Source organism: Corvus moneduloides, chromosome 17 (assembly GCF_009650955.1).
Source record: "Corvus moneduloides isolate bCorMon1 chromosome 17, bCorMon1.pri, whole genome shotgun sequence".
Lineage (NCBI taxonomy): Eukaryota > Metazoa > Chordata > Aves > Passeriformes > Corvidae > Corvus > Corvus moneduloides.
In genome coordinates this window covers 10,390,275-10,404,042 of record NC_045492.1, presented here as the reverse complement: position 1 = coordinate 10,404,042, position 13,768 = coordinate 10,390,275, and the positions used below count along the sequence as shown (strand labels likewise).

General features: G+C 42.3%; 1 long non-coding RNA gene across 2 annotated transcripts; it reads right to left on the bottom strand.

The window, feature by feature from the left end:
- Positions 1 to 783: 783 nt before the first annotated feature.
- LOC116452714 lies at positions 784 to 13,656 on the bottom strand. 2 transcript variants are annotated; one of them, XR_004243575.1, is made up of 4 exons: positions 13,198 to 13,656; positions 11,927 to 12,039; positions 3,156 to 7,007; positions 784 to 1,199 (listed from the first exon to the last, which is right to left on the bottom strand). It is a non-coding gene; the product is annotated as an uncharacterized LOC116452714 (long non-coding RNA). The 2 variants fall into 2 exon arrangements; XR_004243574.1 differs by having other exon boundaries at positions 784 to 7,007.
- Between the last annotated feature and the right edge of the window lie 112 nt (positions 13,657 to 13,768).

Sequence of the window (13,768 nt, the reverse complement as noted above, 5' to 3'; positions counted from 1 at the left end):
GCGGGGCGGCGGGTGCGGCCGCGGCCGCCGGCGGCTCTTTGTCTGCCTCGGCCCAAAATGGCTGCATGTTTTCCCTGCTGCTCCCTGCGTCCGGGTCTCCCCCGCCGGCGCGAGTCTGAAGGGCGCCCCGCACCTGTGCCAGCTGCGTGTAACTGATCCACCGGCGGGGCGGGCGGGGCACACGCCCAGCCCCGGGCGGGGGCAGCGGGCGAGGAGGAGCCCCCGCGCCTGCCTCCCTCCCTCCGCCGCTGGCGGGGCGAGCCGGGGGCCGCAGCCCCTCGGTGCGGCCGGGCCGCGGGGGCGGGGGGCGGGCGCGGTCTGACTCAGCACGGCCGGGGCCGGTCCCGGGAAAGCGCGCCCGGCCACGAGCCCAGCGCCGGGAAGGGAAAAGGAAGAGGAGAGAGAGGAGAGGCGGGGGGAAAAGAGAGGGAGACGGCAATTTTGAACGGTCCAGTCGCAGCTGCGAGCCGGAACGGCGGGGCGATCCCCGCCCGTGTGTCAGCCCGCGTTACACCCCCGCCGCCGCTTAACCCTTGGGGGAGAGCCGCGCTCTGCAGCGGCGCTCGGCGGGGACCGGAGCCCCCGGGGCCCGGGCCCGGCCCGCGGGGCTTGGCCGGGCGCTGGTTGCAGGTGGACATGATCATTTACAGGAGGCAGCTGCACTTTGACCTTGTTGTGCAACCATCATAAAGGAAGTAAATAACGTAAAAATACAACCTGCCTTTTAATAAATGCGCTCTTCTGCCAGGCGCTGTTTCCCCAGAAAACTGAATTACTGAAACAATATTACCAGATGGTACGATTTATCTTTCACAGAATAGAATCATAGAATCATCAAGGCTGGAAGAGACCTTTAAGATCAAGTCCAACTGCACTACCACTGTAACCCCTAAACCACTAAATTACATCACCCAGATCCAGATGCCTCTCAGACACCTCCGGGCTGGTGACTCCACCACCTCTCTGGGCAGCCTGTTCCAATGCCTGATTTAACTTAACTTTCAAGTTTTAACGGGTAGGAAGCTTAAAATAGCACCTCTTATATCAGTATTTTAAAATAAGCTTTGCTCTTATGTTTTGGGAATGGGCGGCATTAGAGGCTGGAACTCTGTTGTAGTGGGATGGGCTCAGCACCTGCTGGTTTATGATTCTGGGAACTTGACTGGCCTGAAAGCTGCTGTCTGGAGGCTGGTGGAGACCTGGAAGAACAAGAGCCATGAGTTAGGGGATCACTTCAAATGCGTCCAAGTTTTTTTCCACTTGGGGTTGCCCAGATGTGGGTGTCAACATTTCCCCCATCACATATTCGTGGTGATCATTTAACTTGTAGTACTCTAACATAAATTAAATTGATCTGCTTGACAGTCAACCCCAGGAGCAATGGGAACAGTGCTGATGTACTGTCCATATCTTACCCTGCCCCCAAATATGCAAACATACCTACGAGGGAGAAGCTGTTTGCCTAAAATTCACAGGGAAAACATAAAAACTGATAGGTATTTGCTCTTAACACACAGGCGCCAAATAATAGTGTGTGTACCTTTAGATCAAAAATCCTAGAAATTCAGTTCATGGTGAGGGATATTACTGGTTTAGTTTCTATGTCCTCCTCTCACCTGCAGTAGACTTTGGCCAATAACTAAAAATTACAATGTTAAGCCTTTCCCAGGGCTCTGCTCGCTTACACCCATGGCATCACTCTGCGGGACTGCCTCCATCCTCTGAGAAGTTTTATATTAATATTTTATTGTTGTACTCAAATGCTTTTCTCAGCCATCACTTGAAACTCAAGGGTGAGTAAGAAGCTGCCTTTTTCATCTGTATGAATTTTAACTCCCATTTTATCAATTTTTGACAAATTACAGTGCTGCAAAGTAGCTGTGATTTTACAGACATCACTGTAGGTCGTGTTGCCAGTTTCTTACAAGACAGGAATGCTGCTTCGAGCTGGGCAGTCCCAACCTCTTTGCTGCTGCCACATTGAGCACATTGCTAGTTTTAGCTATGGTGAAATTCTATAAGCAACATACCAAAGAACTCTCTGGAATAGAAGCCTGGTCACATTCCCTACCCAGCGGAAGAGTTAATCAGCTGCTCAAATGATTTATTAAGGGTGAAAAAGCTTGACTTAAGCTAAACCAGCCTAAAGGTGCAGAGTGGCTGAAAGACTTTCTTTGATGGCATTTAGCCAGCATACACTTCTGTGCTGGGCCACAGTGCCTGAGCAACAAGGGAGGAAGAGATGGAGGATGTTATCAAGTGGCAGCAGCAGTCAGCATAAAGGGGCAAAGCAGCCTGCATTCTTCCTCTGCTCACATTCTAGGACAGCTTGAATGTAGTTTACAGATGCCTACAAAACTAGAAATAAAAACCTCGAAATCTTCACGTCCTCATTCTAACACTCTCTTTAGTGTACCATATGGCACATCTACCATATTAGGTAAACAACTTTACAAAATTACAAGAGCAACTGAGATTCATTACAACTTGTGCATTATAAGTGTGTAGGATTCATTACTGAATAATTTATCTTTTCATACACTCTGTCTCTTGTTTGACATTGGGATTAAGTTTCTAGACTGAATTCTTCAGGACAGGGAGTCCAGCTCCTCTGTGCTGTACTGCTCTGTTTTAAATGATACAAAAAGAGCAACTTGCATAAGAATGCTAGTAATGGATCACAGGTAATTATTGATGTTGGCGTAGAAATAGTCAGACTCAATATACAGTGCTTGCTGTGGACTTCACCCATCAGCACCTATCAATTACATCAAAAGATCTTGAACATTACAGGCACATATGGGTTCTCTGTGTGTCAAAGAGCAGAAACTAGCAGGAGATATCCAGGAAAAATGGAGAAGCGTCAGTTCCTTTAACCTCCTTCCTTTAGTATATTATTATTTAAAATAGTTATTTTCCCCCCTAGATCTACAGTGTAGATCATGACACAGAGACTGTCTCAGGTCAAGGTAGTGCCATTCTCCTTCTGTTTGTTTTCTAAAAATGAAATTAGCCTAGAGCTCATTACAGAAATATCTGACAGAGGTAGAGATTGGGGTGAGAAGGGACAGAACAGAGAAGCCTACAGATGGTTTTAGTCTTAACTGACCCATCAGAAGACTGGAGGCCCTTCAATAAATAGATGAAACACGTACCATTTTGACTGGTGATTTCTGGCTCTTCTTTCCTGCCCCTCTCTCTGCTCCTTACTCAGGATCATTTGAAATGCTGAAAGTTGGAATTTAACCAGTAATACCTTGATTTCAAAAGTTCAGTCAAACAAGATGACAAAATTCACACTTGTGTCAGTCTCCACTGGAAAGTGTTCAGCAGAACCCAAAATTTTGAGATCATTCATAAAGCTGCACTATCCTTGTAGCCAATATCCCTCCCTACCTTTCTGCCTTGTACCCCATTTCCTTTTTTTTTTTTTTTTTTTGGAGGATCACAGGAGTTCAATGGAGAATTTGGTAACTAGAGAGTGTTAGGAGCAAAGGAATGAAGTCCTGGTTGAAGATGATGCAGTTCTGTGCAGAAGTTCCCCATTGGTAACCTTGAAAGTCTGTGTGCTGATTCTTCTGCAAATGGGTGTCAGTTTCCACGAGCAAGAGTTCAGCAAAAGCAGTGAGACTTCATCTGCATCCAGAATACAAATGTTCGACAATCTATAGGAAAAACTTCCTGTTTAAGTATTTTACTTTGAGTTTAGGGGCAAATGCAGTTTTACTACAGACACACACAAATAAGTAAATAAATAAACTTTAGTGCCCTTTGTTGACTACACTCTTGACTGTCTTCTCCCTGGAATCTCAAAATACTCTTAAAGTCTTGGTCTTCAACTCATCCTATGTACTTCAGTTGTCCTTAGGTGAATCCCTGAAGAAGTCTAATGCTCCTAATAGGGATTAATATTCATAATTAAGTGTGGTATGCTGCAAGAAAATGTCTTAACCCTTGCACTGTAAAATAAAAAGAGATAAACAGTACATTTGGAGAGCAACTGTGCAGTCCCTTTTTATTTTATGATAATCATACCTACTTACACCCATATTTCCACTGAAGGACAGTATCTGTCCTCATGGGTACTGGACTGCTTCTGCCAGCCACCCTGTGACTGCAATTCAGTGTTCTGGACAGAAACCTTGCGTGATGCTGCCAGGGAAGAGAAATGGCAAAAGCACCCACTTAAAGACGTGTTTGTATCTGCATAACAGTTACTGGAACTCCAGAAGTAGAGCAGAAAAACAAACAGCTCTTCTTTTCATAAAATACATTTGATTGAATAAATACATTATGTGACAACTTAAGGGATAGCCTCTTTTAAAACCAAGGTATTTAACAATACCTAGGTTATTAATTGGGAAAGACATAGAAAATACCTGTTAGAGGCACACTACTTATGAGCTTGGTTTTCAAACCGAAAAGTTAGCTGAGCACACAACTGCCTTGACAATCTCCTAAGTGTTTATGGGACAGAAGACTGTGCCACTAGAACATGCTACATGCAATGCACACAGGAGTTATTTATGTGTGGCTCTCCTGAGGCATTCCAAAGTCCATGCAACTCAACATCTGGTGCCCAAAAGAAAACGCCCGGGGAATATACTGTGGGATAAAGGATTATTGTTTGAAACCCTTCAAGGCTTTAAAGTATACAAGAGCTGTAGAAAACTGGTTTTCCTTCCCAACTGCTCTTCATATAGCTCGTCATGCTTGTTACTGCCAAGATAGGAAGGATCAATACCCATCTGTATGGGAATTCCTAAGGAACTTTACTTGTAGGAGAAAATGCAAGTTTCTAACCACACAACCCAGCAGCTAACAGAGATTCCTAAAGCAAATTTTCTGAAGGGGATTTCTAGCAAATGTCCAGAATTCTGTCTGTGGAAGAAACAATCAACTGGCACGTCAACAAAGATTTGTGTTTTATCTGTTCTGAAAAATTTCTTGTACAAGCCTACATGATTCATGGGGAAAAGAAAAATATTATTAGAAGATTAGAGGTCCTTCTGGTCACTACAACCAGCTTCAGTAATTTCACATATTTTGAATTTAGCAAATTATTAGAACTGACTGGGCAAAATGAAAATGCTTTCCTCTCTAAGCAAATTAAAGGACTTTTGGAAAATTGAATCACTATTTCCAAGACAGAATATGTCAAGAAAATGTGCCTACTGATGGGTCTCATTACTGGAAATCCAATTTGCACATTTTACAGTCAGGATTTGTTAGAATATGTTTGAAATATTTCTTTTTAGCGAGAGGTGACTTTGGCAGGTTTTGCTTCAATTTTTCTGTGAGTCTTTGTGAGCAAAGTATGATCCTGCCAGGGATGTTTTATCAACAATATATCCTCAGACGACCTAAATGATACATCATACCATGGATATTCCAGTAATGGATTCCTGTCCTCCCTTGATTCAGAGTTGGACACATTTAACAGTTGACCAGTTATGGCAATTGGTGTTATCCTCCTCCTTTATATGCTTCCCTCCACTCACTGCCTTCAAAAATACGTAAATAAAAATAAGTGAAAGAACCAAAGATGAATCTTCATCTTGTTTGTTCTTGGTCAGTGCCAAGAACAGGTACAGCCAATGCCACATTTCAGTTGTTAAACAGCAGTTGCCGTAGATGAAAACATTTGTTTATTTGATATCACAATGCCTAGAGACAGTAACTTACAGGAGCAGAGCTGGACACACTCTTTATCTAAATCATTCAGTAGCCCCATGGTTCCTCTCTTTTAAGATAGAAGAGTTATTTCTAAAGAAGATTCCGTGTGTGCCTGAATACACACTTTTTAGCTCAACAATAATATCAAATGAAACTAACAGGCCATAAAGTTGGTAAAACTTTCAGCATATGTTCAATACATAGGGCAAAATCCAGATTCTTTTACATTTGAACTGGAAGAATAATCACATGTGCAAGCAGTCCTGAAAGTCATCTTCAGATGACAAAAATGGCTAAATCATTTTCCCTACTCAATCTCTAGTTCACAGTCTGTCAAATGCTCTTACCAAGCCTTAGGAGACAATAAAATTCCTGACTAACCCTAGTGACATTATAAAAAAACAGACACAAAAGACACTGAACTGGAAAGCCAGTGTAGACAGAAGAGGTATGGAATCATCATCACTTACAGAAAAAAAATGAAAGCAGTCTAGTACAGGAGGTTTGTTTTGGTTGTAATGAAATGAGATTTTATCTAAACTTTTTGTGGATTTGGAATGCAAAAAGTATGTAAGGAAGATTTTGCCGAGTTTTTGTTTTGTTTTTTTAATGACTCCTCCGTAATAACTGATTAAAATAAATCATGCCATAGCTTCCTTATGAGCTGCCTCAGACTTAATGAAAACACAGCTAGAAAGGTTATTAGACAAGTTTGGGTTTGTTTTTTTTCTGGATTCTCCAGCAGTCTAAATAGTTAGAGATATGATTCTAGACTATAGATTACTTTCTTATACTACCTAAAATATATTCTCACTATCAGAGACAGAGTTCTGGAATTGCCCCTATTCCTTTAATAAGCTTTTGCCCATTTTGGAAACTGCAAACAAATGAAATAACTAACTCAGTTAAATATGGACAGGTTCCCATAAGTTGCCTGAAGAAACTAGGGCATGTTTTGAAGCAAGTCAGACAAAGATTTTATCTCTTAAAAGACAAGATGGGCAAAACTTCCAACCCAAAGGAAATGACACACCCAGATGGAGAGCCAAGGGAGTTAAGTTTTTCCTTTCTGTCAGTTTTGTTTGTATGGGGTACCTTGCAGTGCTCCTTCAATGCCACAGAAGTGTAACAAAATTGCTGTCACTATTCTTCAGACCAGTTCATGCTCCAAGTTAAACTTGCACAAGCCTTTTGTCTTCAAAATGTCCTACTAGCAACTGTGTGTCCCAAACAGCCTTTGGAAGTTTGGCACAGGTGATGTCATAGGCAGAGTAAATGTTGAGGATGCTGCTGAGTAAAATGCAGAGTCCAAGATGAAGATGTGAGGTGTTCTGGAAAAAAATTAAACATATTAATCAGAATCAAGTGAGAAAATTGAAAAAGCAAGTCTCAGATTTTTTAGTTATTTTACAGAAAAAAATGTGGTTTAAATATCAAACACCTTGTCATACATGCAGTGATAGAAAAATGAGGTAAGAAGCACAAATAATGCAAAGGCTTTGGAACAGTAAAGGTCAGAATTTTCATGTGTGTATGAAAAGTGTGTACACAAATACTACAATGGCAAGGAGAAGCATGAGTTGGAAGGAGATTAAATCCCAGTTTATTGTCATACAAAAATAAATTACTTTCTGAAACTGCACTAAAATCCTATTGCTATGAATTACTTTATCATTCTTGATCTCTTTAGCCTAAACCTGAATTAAAACCTATAAACTTTAAAATCCAAAGCCTCTTTAGTCTTATTTTTAAAAGGAAAATAAGGAAGATAAATGAAGAACACACTAGAAGATAAAACAATGACTAATAATTCATATCCTCAAAGACATTTCTGAAACATGGCTTTTAAAACAAGTCCAGGAAAATTCAAGCCATGAAAACTGCAGCAGATGTTGTGCAGGGAAAGAACAGTACACTGCCAAGGCTGGTAAAATGATCCCTTACCTCACTGAACAGAAAGAAGCTGAATCTACAACTCATTTGTAAAACAGGTAAGGAGAGGGAGACTGTTTGGCTGAAGAAGAGTCCACTGTAAAGAATTAATACAAATGAGGTCTCTGAACTAAAACATCTCATAAAGGACTCTTTCCTCTATGTCCTCAGCCCACTGATATACGTTGTTGCCCTATGGTTTGATTTTCACAGCAGGAGCTGTGCAGCAGGGTCTTGGTTCAACCCCACTGAAGCCTCAGTGCCAAGGAAATAGTACTCAGTACTGATAGCTGGAATGTGTTCAATCATTTGGAGGGGAAGAAAAATTCAGAGAGGAAAGGAGCCCTTAAAGAAACATTGCTGTCAAGCTTTCTGGAATTTTAGCCAAACCCAGCTGGTGAAGGTAGATTTCTGTCCAGGGAATAGTGACATTTGCTGGTCTGCAGCATCCAAGGGTCTGCAGTATGTTTTGTACTGTCCAAAACATTTGATTTTGTTCAGAAAAGACTGGTGACAGAGTGATATATCAGGCTGTACTCCCATCTACTCCGTGGTCTCTCCGCTGAGACACTGTCAAGTGTACCAAGTAGGTCAGTTGTGGCAGTCTGGTTGTAACTTGGGCTCTCTTCAGCCCAGAAGTGAATTTAGATCATTGGTGACCACTGCAGCTCTTGAACCTCTCGGAAAGCTGGGCAGGAGGCTCAATACACAGATTCTTATTCTCCCAGTTAAAGCATAAATGTAAACCTCTACAAAATCTTTCCCTGCAGACTAATCCTCTGCAGCATTTCATCCCTATAAGACAATTTTTTGCTTCCTTTCTCCATTTATTACTTCCTTTTTTTTTTTCATTGCAGTGTGTCTTCAATCCACTTTTTGCTCACTTCATGCCTGGAAGAACTTTATGAAATCCCACCTTCATCCCATGCCTTCACATCAGTGCATCTGTGAGGATACACTGAGGTTTGCCACACTTCAGTGCAACATTTTCCAAGGAAAAACAGCCTATGCAGCAAAAAACCCAGTCAGAAATTTCTCCTAATGGAACTTAATATCTTAGGCACTGTTCAGTGCTCCCCACTCTCCTAGATAGACAACTATATCGCTTTATGCCCTAATTACTTCTAAACTTAAGTCTGAATCCTCTTACTCTTTTCAATGGGAGATAGATGCATAAATGCCTTTTTTAGAATGTGTCTGACTTAAAAGTCTTCATCCTTCAACTTTTTTCACCAAACCGCAAACTTCAGCTTTGTCGACCTTTTTTGTATCACATAACACTATCCATTTAACTGTCTTCATGAAAGGATCTCTTAAAATTATATCCAGCTTCCACATCTGTGAATAAATCACTACCTACTTAGCCAGGATAACTTCATCTTGCCATTCATGATCCAGAAAGCCTCAGTATAAAAGGAACCTGCACTTCCTTAACTGCTCCATTCCCCAATACTTCAGTGATGAAGCGAACTGCAAGAGCAGGCAGGATTTTGGGTTGTGTTCTCAGTCCTATGTCTAGTACTGAGTGTGGGTTTTAGTCTCATTTCCATAAGGTAGACACTGGTGGTGTGCATGTGGAAAGGCTGGAATAGAAGTTTGTGTTCCTTCTAAAAAAAGATGTTATCCATGTCCAAGATTCAGTTTTATAAAAACAAGAAATGTATGTTCCCTCCTTACTCTGTTGCATCAAAAGTGACTTCTATCCTCGATAGATTCAGGCAATCAAACACAACTTTTAAGTAGATTCATGGTGTATAAACAGCAAAGACTGGACAGGTCCGAACAGCACTGTTGGTTTATCCCCCCATTAAAGCGGATATATTGATATACCTTAAAAAAACTGAAGAATTTAGAAGTCAGACTGGTAATTTGAATCTTCCACATGGAAGTGCTACACAAACAGAAAAATTCTCCAGCATGTTTTTGTAATTTTACCACTGGATTTTCACAAGTACAAAAGAAATTATCATTTTGCATTATAGCAAGGAACTGCATTTCCCTTTAGAAAGTGGTCGATTTTTCAGGGAAAAGAATAACAGACTACAGCATGAAAAGTGGGATTGAATGTATTCATGGAACAAGAAAATAAAAATGCATCATTCTAACATGAGTGTATTTACAATAAAGCTGGTTAAAGTGTAGATTAAGAGCCTGTAAATTCTAGTAAGTAATAAAAAATGCTGCTTTTTTAATCTTTATAGGTAATTCCTTATCTCAGATACTGACACCATACATTATAAACACTGTGTATCTGTACAAAATAAGTTTGTTTTCAGCCAAACTCACGTGAGCATTTCTTCCTCTTATGTTTGTATTTCATACAGTTGGAGCATTCAAATAAACAGTGCCCAAAGTGTGGTTTACTTTCATGCTCACAAACTCTGTGGGTCTGGATAAGAAGTTTAATCTCTCTGTGATCTCCTCCTCACTGGTAAAATACATTTTGTCTTGACTGTGTAATGGATTGCTGAGAAGTGCAATGGAAAAATGCAGATTTATGCCAGTGCCACTGAGTACACAGTTGAGGCACTAATTAAGAGAGCCAAACCCCCATAAGCCTAAAACTATGACATTTTATAAAATATTTCATTTAAAACCAGGAGTTAAACTGACTTTAAATTTGATATATGGGGGCGGAATGAAAGATGTCAAAATTAAAATGCCTGAGGCACAGACTCAAAACTGAGAAAGAGAGAAAGGGGAGAGCAGACAGAACAGCATTACAGGTATTACAGTCTCTGTATTTATTTCTGAAATAAAAAAGAAAACACTTATTGTTTTGATGGATTTTTTTTTCAGAAGAGAAACCCCTTTTCCTGAGATGTAAGACAAACTAATGTAAGGAAACACTATTTCCTCCATACATCATTGTATCTCCTTTTCTTAGACTGTGGGAAATTGAGAAAGTAATTGTACAAAGCCCACATTATCTAAATACAGGTTACTAAGTCTCCCATTTTTTCTACTTATTAATATTTCCATTTTTCATTATCCTTATTCCATTCTCCATCCCTCTCTCTTCCCTATATTTTAGTTTCATTCATTGAATTTACATGCTTTATTCTACTTCATCAGCTTTTCTTTGTGTAGAATAAAAGCCCTTACAAGGATGGATCATTTTTTTTCCTTCTCATCTTTCCAGAATCTTTTCTGTTTCTCCATCCTGTTCTAGTTCCTCCTTCATTCCTGGTCTCTTTTCTACTGCCCATTTCCCACACCTCTACAGAACTGTGTTCTGTACTTGGTAACTTTCCCCTCCTTCCCTGCAGCTACCATAATCTTATTTTGAAACTACTGCTCTAACATATCTTCCTCTAGGGCTCAAACATTTCTGCCTTCCTTTGTATCATTTATTTTGTTTGCCACACCCAAATTCAAACCTCTGTTCCATTTTCACTTCCTCCATTTTTCCATGATTGTTTCTTTTCTTTCCTCTTTTTTTGCCACCAACTGCCAACGCATCCCACTGTCCCCACGTGCAAGAGGTGATGCTTCAGCAGCCAATGCCTGACTCCCTTCTTCCAGCAGCTGGAGCTTGTTACAGGTGTTCTGCCAACTGCTGGTCTGTCATTAACTCTGCCAGAACTCACCTGAGTCAGTTCAGCTTACCTTTCTGTGGATGTGGCCATCATCCACTACACAAGTTCTCTCTCACCATCACACACCCCATAAATTGTCATCACTGCTGTAAGTCACTGATTTCTCTTTTACCTGCTATGAAACGTGCTTACATATATGGGTGGTGACCCTCCCAAATGCCTCTAGTTGCCTTCCAGCTGCCACGGGTGTCTCCTGAGTTCTGGCAACACAGGTGTTCCTGTAAATGAATTAGCTATGCAGTTACATGGTCTGACTGTGTCCTACCTCCACTCTCCATAGAGCACAGTCACCTGTAGTCCAAATGACTGTTACGTGAATCCTGTGTCTGCTGTGCTCACGAGGCCCTCTCTGCCAGGTTTCTTCCTAGTGCTGTGATGAACTGCAGTCAGCTTCTTCATATGAAGCCAAATTCATATGAGGGATGCCCGGGATAGCACACTTGTCATGAATTTACACAGTGAAAGATGCTCTTTCCTTCCCCCTTTCAACACTTAGTGGATGAAGTACTGTATTTTTTAGCAGAATAAATAATACTAACAGGCCACTTAAAATGTCAGGTATCATATTTCTTCTTGCTGATCACTTGTTATCTCTGACTGTTGTCAAACACAAGACATTGAGGAAATTCATTACAATAAGAGTATCTTCCAGAAACTGGCTGATTTATGGCCATGGTGATTATAACTAAAATTCTCTATGTTTGCATAGCTCTCCTTACCAGTGTATAGGTCATGCCATCTTGGTGTAGTTTTCTTTTTCCACACTGCTTTAATTAGCCTTCCTGCAGGTTCCACATCACTGTATTGGTACCTGTAACTGTCTCTTTCTTTCCTGGTACACAAAAAAAAAAAAAAAAAAAAAAAAAAAAGTGTAAAAAAAAAAATCGTAGTATTACCTTGTGTTGAATAAACAACAAAGTACTGGAACTACAGGTGCTTATGAACTGGTGACATTTTGGTTTGCCTAAAGAGAAAAATGAATTGAACTGCAAAACCTGAAGACCCATTTACTGTTTCTAAAGAATATTTTAAGAGTGGAAATAAGAAATACCAAGTTAAACATACTGTGGAGTTGGAGGATCTAAACCAAAAGAGGGAGTACTGTTTCTCTACCTTGGTTGCACTACTGACATAATTTTTTTCATTATAAATAATTTTTTGTAGCTGCCCCAAACTGAGCAGCCACATTTTTTCTATCTTTTCTATTATTTCTTTCCCTATTTTTTCTCCATTTGAACTTTTTCACATAGCTAAACTAGACACTCCTCGTACAGAGGAACTAGAGGACTTTTTTCATCAGGGAAGTTTCTAACCAGCAATTTGCCCGCTAAAGGGCACTGTTTACTGCAGTAAAAAAGGAATCTCTGCTTTCCTTCTGTAAGTTATACTTAAGGCTGAACTAAAAATATAAAAGGGTTGACTTTAAGGGCTGACTTTCTTATTCAAAATTACTGCTTTTCCAATTAATATTTTTATTTTCTTTATATTTTTTTAGGAACTCTATGCTAGAACAATTTAACAAGGAAAAGACCGCGTACATGTGCCTGTACGAGTGGAAAGGAAGCATCTGCCCTGTTCAGGCAGGGAGAGCTGCTCCTCAGGCTGTATAAACAGCATGAAGAGTAACACCATAAAATACATAAGGTCACAGGGCAGACAGCTTGGGGCATTGGGAGAACAGCTCTCCGAGCCATGGTGTGCAAGGACGCAGGGCGTCCTGACACGGGGATAAACCTGTGGACTGCGTTCTCCCGTGTCGCTGTTGTATCGCAGATGGAAGACATGCAACCAAGTCATGGGCGCCTGCAGCTCCAGCGAACCTCCCTGCACTCAGACAATGGCTCCCGCTGTATTGTCCCCGGCTGCTGGGCTTGAATCTTATTCATTTGCGTCACACAAATTAGTGAGATCTGTGCACTCTGACCCGCTGCCCCGAATGCAACTGCCCTGCCTGATCCCCCTCCACCCTCTCGCTGGTGAGTGATTTCACCTCCTGTGACCATATCTGCCAGATGCTGCCGGTTGTCTCTCATTGACCCGCAGATGGCTGGGGAGCGGGGGAGCTCCCGGGAGACGCCGCACGGAGCGGTCCCATCCTCCAGCTGCGGCCTAGCACGGGGTGACCGCGCCGGGCTGACCCGCGCCGGGCTAGCCGAACAAAGGCGCGGGGGGACCCGCACACGGCACGGCCCACGGGGCACCCGCGGTTCTGCCAGCACCAACCGCGGCACCGCAGGGTGAAGGGGCTCCGGCAGAGGCAGCCATGGCCGTTCTGTGACGGGAAGGCGATGATCCCTTTCTCGCCGCGCTGTGTGACAGCAGCTCTGCCACAGGCGCCAGGGGCAATGACACACGAGTGAGGAGCAGTGACACACGGGCAGTGCCACCCGGGCGAGGAGCAGTGCCACACAAGGGGCAGCGGCACAGGCTCGGCATCGCAGAGCTGCCCTCAGCGCCCCCCCCGCCCGCGCGCTCCCCTCAGCCGCGGCAGCGCGGGAAGCGAAGCGCGCGCGCTCCCGCCCCGCCCCGCCCGGCTCCGCCCCGCCCCGCGGCGCACGTGG